Source organism: Coffea arabica, chromosome 2c (assembly GCF_036785885.1).
Source record: "Coffea arabica cultivar ET-39 chromosome 2c, Coffea Arabica ET-39 HiFi, whole genome shotgun sequence".
In the NCBI taxonomy this organism is placed as follows: Eukaryota; Viridiplantae; Streptophyta; class Magnoliopsida; order Gentianales; family Rubiaceae; genus Coffea; species Coffea arabica.
The window spans coordinates 69,487,213-69,496,064 of record NC_092312.1 but is presented as its reverse complement, the minus strand read 5'-3'; the positions used below and the strand labels follow the sequence as shown (position 1 = coordinate 69,496,064).

The 8,852-nt window shown below is 34.1% G+C and overlaps 1 long non-coding RNA gene across 1 annotated transcript; it reads right to left on the bottom strand.

The window, feature by feature from the left end:
- Nucleotides 1–1,185: 1,185 nt before the first annotated feature.
- On the bottom strand, nucleotides 1,186–6,801 carry LOC140035406 (uncharacterized). The gene is made up of 2 exons (XR_011839589.1): nucleotides 6,486–6,801; nucleotides 1,186–1,371 (listed from the first exon to the last, which is right to left on the bottom strand). It is a non-coding gene; the product is annotated as an uncharacterized lncRNA (long non-coding RNA).
- Nucleotides 6,802–8,852: the final 2,051 nt, after the last annotated feature.

The following is an 8,852-nucleotide window of genomic DNA, read 5'->3' as shown; positions in this document are numbered from 1 at the left end:
TATTTTCAAAGAATTTATTTCAACAACTAAATTGTCTCACAGATATAGCGGGCATCATGCATACATGCAATTTTTTCGACGATAATATGATATTATGTTGGACGGATAATAATTGATAAGCTTTCGGAAATTTTTGCAGAGATTATATTTTAATTAGATCTCACTCTCTTTTCATACAGAGCTTATAGATTGTTGAACAACTACAACAAGGCAATGACATCCTCAACCCTTTTTTCATCAATTTACAAAACTAATTCAAGGAGATTTACATGGATAAGTGCATGGCAACTTCACTATTATTCGGCATTACAAAGTAATTAATTCATTTAATTTAAAACTTTTAAATATTTATAGATAGTGAATCCAAAGATTGGTTAGAATGTTTGACCCAATGTAAATACATACCTTATTTAAAAACTTTAAGTTTTAATGATGAGATGTACTCGAATGGAAATTCTTTCACGTTATTTCTTACTTTGTACTTTGTTCTACTCAGTTAGCATTCCTTACAAAAAGGCATGCGCATAGTTCTAGAGATGATAAAAAAATTATCCAAGAAAGTATAGTCGGGAAAGGATTAACATGCAAATCTCAAGGAAATTCCACCTATAGAAGATCTTCCACCATGAACATTCTCTTATTAGTTTGTTAATTGCTTTGTCCAAATTAAACTCTTAATCAAACTATATAACCATTATTCCAGAAAACCCTACTGTGCAATAAAAACAAATTGAAAAAAAAAATAAATCTTAGTTAGGGTATAGAACCCTATACTTTAATACATGGCGACTTGCAATTTGCCAAAATTTTTTAGAATTAGATCTTGTTTTTCATGTACAACCAAATTTTAATATTTTATTTGGTTACCCTTATGGGATGTTACTAATTAAGACATCGCTACATTCTAACAAACCCTTAACACTCTGTATTGTGTACTCCTTTTTTTTTCTTTTGTTCAGTTAGACTTAGGAAAGACATGCAATTGCTAACCAACTTTAGAATTTACTCACACAACATGGTCATCGTATTGGAGAAAGCAGGAGTCATTACTTGTGTGACAACCCCACCTCCCCCTAGGGCGTACCCCAAGGTTTAGCAGACCGTTTGTCCAACTCTCGCCAGGACTCACTCACTCATGTCAAAAAAATAAGTTGCAACTTCAAAAGTAAAGGAGACTATAGTTCCTAAGTTTAGAAAGTACATTTACATTCATTGCAATCTCAACGATTCATACATATCCGAATATAACAAAAGATTCAAGTTCTAGTTGCACTTCTAACCCTAATCGAACACTAGCGCTAGTAGAATTACAAAAGTTAAAAGTCTAGACAAAACTAGCCTTTCCAACTTCACGCTTATGCTCGTAACCCCCTGTTAGGAAAACAAAAACTAATAGAGTGAGTCAAAACTCAGTGAGGTTCCAAAACTTCATGCAGATCCAAGTAGCAAGTTGATCATATGTAAAACTTGAAATCTCAAAATGAGCAAGTGTAAAAGTTCATAAAAAAAAATAATAACACTACAAGTAACAATTATTTCCAAGTATAAGGATACAGATGGCTCTCAAGAGCCAAATTCCCGTTGCCTTACTTGATCTAAACTTGTTGACACTCCGTCAATGTTTAAAGAAGTAAAACCATGACCGTAGATCTCCACTTTACACCAATTCCATCCACCAATCAATCCCCTTACCGGGCTCGAACTCCAAAGTAAGAGTGATGATAATGCTCGAGTATACCGAATCCAGTGGACCATATCCAAAGGATTATACAATAAACAATACCCATGATTCGCCAGTCTCCTCGATCAAGCCCTTACTGGCTTGATTTGACTGACTAACTAACAGGGTGATAATAAAAGTAGTGAGACGGGATGAGAGGCATCTCCCACTCAGATTGAGTGTGGTACATGCTATCGCTCAACACTTATAAGTCAAGTACAAGCACCAATACAAGTACAGGTCAATCAAGCTCAAGCAAGTATGAGATCATTCAAGAAGGGGAGGACGAGTGCGATAAAGTACACCATCGTCTCATCCAAACAAGTCAAGTATTATTCAATCGCATTAGCAAATCATTTCATTCAAAGATCAAGTTCAATCATGCATTGGAAAACACTCACCAATGAGTTATTGCTTTTCAAAACCACGCTCAAGTTCAACTCCCTGGCTAGAGTCCAAATCTACGATAAAATACCATTTAACAGTTTGCAATCAATTAGGGTTCAAAATATAGGGGTTTCACTTGGAGAAAATCAAGTAAATAAAACTCGTTTAAGTAGTAGAAAATTCAAACCTGCTTTTTTGATTTCGATAAAGAAGCATTTAAAACTTATAAGTTCGCGACTTGGTGATAAAAAACCTAGGAAATCGTTTTTAAAGTGGTCGCTGCTTTCACCTTTAAAAGTATATGAGTTTTGGCAAAAATTCAGCTTATATACCTCTACTAAAGGAAACTTGAATACCCTAGGCAATCTAAGTTCAATTCAACCACAAATCACCGCTCAAGTTCCAAGTTCACTCACTTATCTCTCAAATGAAAATTTGGGCAGCATACCCTTTGTATTTGTCCAATTTTTCACCCATTTAAGGCTTCATGTTTTTCCTCAAATCAACCCAATTGAAACACCACCAATAAATATATCAAGATAGCTCTTTATCTAGGCTAAAAACATCCAAATATAACTCATTTCTAGCAAATAATCAACCACTACCAAAGCTGGAATTTTTTCATCAAAGCTAGAAATTCATCTTTTAATGCTAAAAAGTCACAATCATGCCATTAATCACCTCACAAATTTCATATCCAAGCTCAATACCAACATTTGCTAGTTAAACAACATAATCAAAGCTAAAAAAAATATATAAAACCCTAACTGAAATTTTCGATAAACAACCCAAAACTTGAAAATCATCCATAATATTCCAAGATCCAAAGCTTCTATAGCATATTTAGCAAGATTAAGAAAAATAAAGGAAGTTTTAGACTTATACCTTACAAAAGCTTCTTGAAAGTGAGGAACCAAGTTATTTCTTCCAAAACTTTCACCACACCAAACTTCCTAACACCCTTGATGCAAGTTTAATCGGTTTAGTTTTTGTGATTCAACTCAAACAAAGCAAGATCAAGGTGAAAATGGAAGGTTTCTCTCTCTTTTTTTCTCTCTCAAAATTCGGCCAACACAAGAGGAAAATGAAGGAAAATTGGCCAAGAAGGAAGAAATGGTCTTGGTCAACCAATCCTTTGGATTGCCAACACTTGGTACCCTTGCTTTTCTTTCTTTTTTTTTTCTTTTCTCACCTTTCTTTAGTCAAAAATGGTGGCTGACTTAAGAGTAATTTAGGGGAAATTAAATGAAATAAAAACAAGGAGATTAGGGTAAGAAAGTGGTGGTCAAGTAGTGTACTCAATCGGTAACAAACGGTGCACGTCGCTTCAAGTCTATTTTCCTTAACTCTCTTGTACTTGTATTTTAACTTATGATTTACTAACTTATTATTAGCACTTCTAATCTGACGGCCCCACCCTCTTCTAAGGCATACCCTAGAAGATAGCGGACCGCCCGTCTGGCTCTCGCCAAGGCTCACTCATTTACATTAACTTCAGAGATAACACTGTCATTGGACAACTGAACATTCACTCTTAAGTACAACTCCAATCAGTTTGAAACATAAATTTGTCTAATAAAAGAAACAAAATACATGTTCTAAATTCTTAATATCACACCAACTCAAACAAAAGATTCAACCGTCTCAAAATACAAAAGAAACCATGACTACACTATATACACAGAGTAACGGATCTTCCCAAAAATAACTTTCTAGTTCAATCTAATCACTCTTCAATCTCCAACTCCTGTAAGGAAAAAAAAACTAAAAGGCTAAGGTAAAGTTCAGCGAGGTTTGTCGAGCAAGTAACATTTAATAAACACTTAAATATCAGTACAATCACTTTCATTAAGCAATTGAGGAAACACTTCACTAAACAATCACTTTTAAAAGGATACGGTGCTCGCATTGGAGCCACTTCAATGTCATTGAGCATTCATTTCAGTGTCAAAAGACACTCATTTCACTGTCATTGTACATTCATTTCAATATCATTGCACATTCTGCCGAGTCACCTCCTTATGTCCTCCAAAACAATAAACAATCCCCTACATTCAATAATCAGTTCAATAATCACCCAACCTCATGGTAATACTCGAGTATACCTAAACATTTACCCAAAGCTACCGTCCTACCAGACCAAGCCCTTTGCTGGTTCGAATAGTCCGTTGAACAGAGGGTTTTGGAGCCCAATTCAGCCAATGCGGCGAGGTACACATACAGCTTACATTCATGCACACTTACGGTAACATTCAGTCAATTATCGACCTTCAAGCTCAACTAAGTCGAGTACGATAAAGTACACTCTCGACTTAGAAGGCGAGGGACAATTGAGATACACTTCACAAGGAATCATTTAGTAATAATTCATAATAAGCACGTTTGTCATATAATTTTACTTAGATACACATAAATAGTTAAACACATAAATTTGGAAAACACTCACCGTTAAAGGTCGATTAAGTTTCACTTTCTGGGTTAAACCCTTGATCACTCTCAATTCCTAAGGTAAAATACAACTACAATCATTCATGTATTCTTTAATTGTATTCTAATAAGTTTATTTAGAGTTATAGGATTTTCTAAACATAGTTCAACTAATCCAAGCAATCTAGTACTCTTAAAACTCCCATTGGATTCACACTTTTAAGATTAGGAATTTTGTGTACAACCACAAACATAAGTTCTAAGGTTCTAAAGTGTAAGGAGGGAAGTTTTAAGCGTTAAAATCTCACCAACTTAAGGTTTAAATCACTAGAAACCAAGTTCCTTAGCTTATTAAACAAGATGTAAAATTCCAGCAATTCTTTCTTACATTTCTCTTCGAGATTTATCAATTTTATCAACTCAAACAAGGGAGGTATACAGGTATTCCAAATTTAAGGTCTTGTAAGGTGTTTAAACTAAGGTTAAACTATTTTCAACCCAAATTTAAAGATTAAGGCTAGTGAACTTTTCATTCCTTCCTTTTTAGATTAAACTAGATTCTGGTTTGTATATTCTTCCAATTTATTCCACTACACTAGTCCCTCTAATTTTATAGTATTTAAAATATTCGTGAGACAAGATTATGATTAAAAGTTAATTTATGTACATAACTATCATAAGTTTTCCTCTCATTTGCCTTAGTTTAACTCTACTCGTAGAACTAGATATAGTCATTAAATCTTAGGGCAACCGTAACTATCATTTATGTAAGCTTACAAAGTTGGAAATTAGAAGAATTGCTGCTCAAAATATGGTTTCGTCAAGGCCAGCATCAAAGCAAGTTACATTCGGGAAACAAGAGAAAAGCAACGAGAAAGGCAGCTTTGCCATCCTCTGATATTTTGATCACAACTGAAGCTACACTCATCGGATTGAGGCAAATTTTATAGCGTTTCGAAGCTAAGACCTAGACCTACATTTCCTATGAAGATATTGACATCCAGTTCTCGCGTTTTCAAGGCCAAAAAGGGACGGTCAGAAGCACATTCTGCTTCATTCTCTCGGACAGCAACCACAAAAATTTCAGTAACGTTACTTCAAACTTTAAGCAAAAACTCTATTCTTTCACTTGCTTAAAGCTCTAAATACTTAAGGTACATTCAATCCAGCATAAACCAAAGCAATTAGCATCTAGTTTCAACAAATTATTCAACCCAAAAGCCACGCACAACAATCTGACATCGGCTAAGACATTGGACAACTAAAGCTTCCAGCAGTGCAGCAGTTTAATATGCAACATTTTTACCATAACTCCTTCAGTTTTAACTCCAGCTCATCATGCCAAATACAAGTATTAAACTACAGAGTAACTTTAGATATCAGATGTGAAAGTTTACAGAGTGGAGTTTGAAGGAAAAACTTATCAAAGGTTTAACTCTCTCCCTCTCTCGGCCTTGATAGAAAGCTTCGGACAGCAATCAACCTTTTAGCAAGAAATTCCTCCATTAACTACTTCATTTCATACCGAAATCTAACATGCATGCCAAAACTAAAATATTATGCAATGAACTAAGCCTCAACGTAGGAGTTTAGAACCAAAATATATAAAGAAACCTGGACATTTCTATCTTTCCTCCTTCGGCCAGCATAGCAGAAACTTCCAACTATTTCCTTCAACCAAACTTAGTTTTTCTTAGCTACAATCCAACATGCAACCTTAATATTCAAGTGTACTGAATAACTACGAGGTTATTACAGAAAATTTTCTTTATTTATGGGCTGGAACTCAACAACAACTCTCGGTTCCCTCCATTTCTGTCCAGTTCCCATTTTTTCTCCTTTATCAGATTTCTCCTCGGTTAAAACTCATTGTGCCTTGCTAAAACTAACATGCAGCTTGTATATATACTCATTTGTGCCAAATAAGCAGAAGGTTATGGTAGATTCTTACCTCTTTTCTCTTAAAAAATCGATAATGCAGACTGCTCAAGTTTGCTATCACAACTCCTCACTCGACCTCCCTTCTGTTTTCGTTCGTATAGTTAGCTGATGGTGAAGCTTACACTTTCTTTTCCCTCACACTCCGTCTCACTCACTCGAGTCTGCTTTAGGAAGAAAGCAAGAAAGGAAGACAACTTTTCTTCTCAACTCTCTCGGCCTTATTGATTAAGGAGATCAGATTGTTTTCCTTTCGGCCACCGCCCAGTTTTTGTTTCTTTTAAGCTGCTCTCGATTTGGTTATTGCTTACTCAGCTGGCTTAGTAACATTTCCTTCCTGACAGCTGTCTCAATTCACCGCCCAAGCTCAGTTACATTCTAACTTCCCACCGCATGGATTTAGCAGATAATTGCCTAGCGTCCATTCGGTTCCAATCACAGAAGCCTTCCTTTCTCGGTTTTGTTATAAGCTTTGATAGTTTATGTCTTGGCTTCATGGTAGTTAGGCTAAAATCTTGAGGGTAGTTTAGTCTTTTTGTTGTAGTTTATTTGCTCACCCAGGCCTAAAATTTTATGATTTCATGCATGGACTCCTAACTTCATTCGTATTTTCGGGGAAAATTTTCTTACGTTAATCTAGTCGATTTGACATATTTACCTTGAAGAAATACTTATTCGACATGACCTTGTTAAATTTCTAATGTATGTTACGTGTCTAGTAATATTTGCAATTAACACAATTTACGATATGCACGTCATATATTTATTTGATTTATAAAATTTTCTACACTTCTAGACATGTACTTATTGAATTTATTTTCTAAATTCTCAATTTATAGGGATTCAATTAGGCATTTAAGGTAACCGTTTATTCGTTATATATAATTTCCTAATATCAAAGGAAACAAAATAAAATAATTTTAGGGTATGCACATAATTTTCTCGGGTTCTCACATCTAATCACACACTTCCTCTTACTTAATACTTATTCTTATCCACCAAATTTAGTACACACACCTCACCAAGTGATCACACTACCAAAACGCGCAAAAACTCTAATTTGCTCTAACTATAAAAATAAAAATAAAACTCTCAATTCTATTATATATTACAACTATCGAGGGAAGAAAATTAGTAGTAAAAGGAATTCTAAATTAACTTATTCAAAATAAGAGGGAATTATAAGAAAATATAAGCGTATTTTTAAGTCGTCACAACTTGATTGAGTATATGGGACAGTTTGTATTTATCGTTAAAGATGTTGTCTACTAAAAATAAAATGATTCCTTCGTGTCTTATTGTGGGTTTAGTAGAGGCGTAATTTGATAGTTCAAAATCAATGCTAAACATGTTTCGTGCAAAAGGGTGAACCATGTAAGTGGGAGTGGCAAAGTTGTTGAACTTGTAGAATGAGTTCTTTTTAATTTTTTACCTTTTTTCTTGCATAGGCCGTCTAGTTGTCCAAGAATTTCTCTCTGTGCCATTTTACTTTTTTTTCCGAATATTTCCACCAGGACATGATTAAATATAACCTGTGAAGGTATCAAATACATAATTGTTCTCAATGAATTTATTTCAACAATTTAATTATCTCATAGATACAGCGTGTATCATGCGTAAATGCAAATTTTTCAAAGATAATATGATATTATGTATGATGGATGCCAATTGATAAGTTTTAGGAAATTATTCTAGAGATTATATTCTGACTAGATCGCACTCCCTTTTTTTGCTGAGTTTATAGATTGTTGAACAACTATAACAAGACAATGACATCCTCAACCCTTTTTTCATCAACATTTTGAACGTAAATTTTATTTACAAAACTAATTCAAGGAGATTTACATGGATAAGTGCCTGGCAACTCCACTGTTATTCAGCATTACAAAGTAATTAATTTTTTCAATTTGAAACTTTTAAATATGTATCGATAGTAAATCCAAAGATAGGTTAGAATATTTGACCTAATGTAAATACATGCCATATTTAAAAACTTTAAGTTTTAATGATCAGATGCACTCGAATGGAAATTCTTTCATATTATTTCTTAGTTTTTATTTCATTCTACTCAGTTGGCATTCTTTGCAAAAAGGCATGTGCATAGTTCAATAGAAGATAAGAAAATCATCCAAGAAAATATAGTTGCTAAAGAATTAATATGCGAATATCAAGGGAATTCCACTTATAGAAGATCTTCTATCGTGGACATTCTCTTATTATTTAGTTATATGCTTTGCCCAAATTCAACTCTTAATCAAACCATATGCCCATTATTCAAGAAAATACTACTGTGTATTAAATACAAGTTGAAAATAAAAAATAAATCTTGGTTTGGGTGTAGAACCATATGCATTAAAACATGGCAAGTTGCAATTTGCCA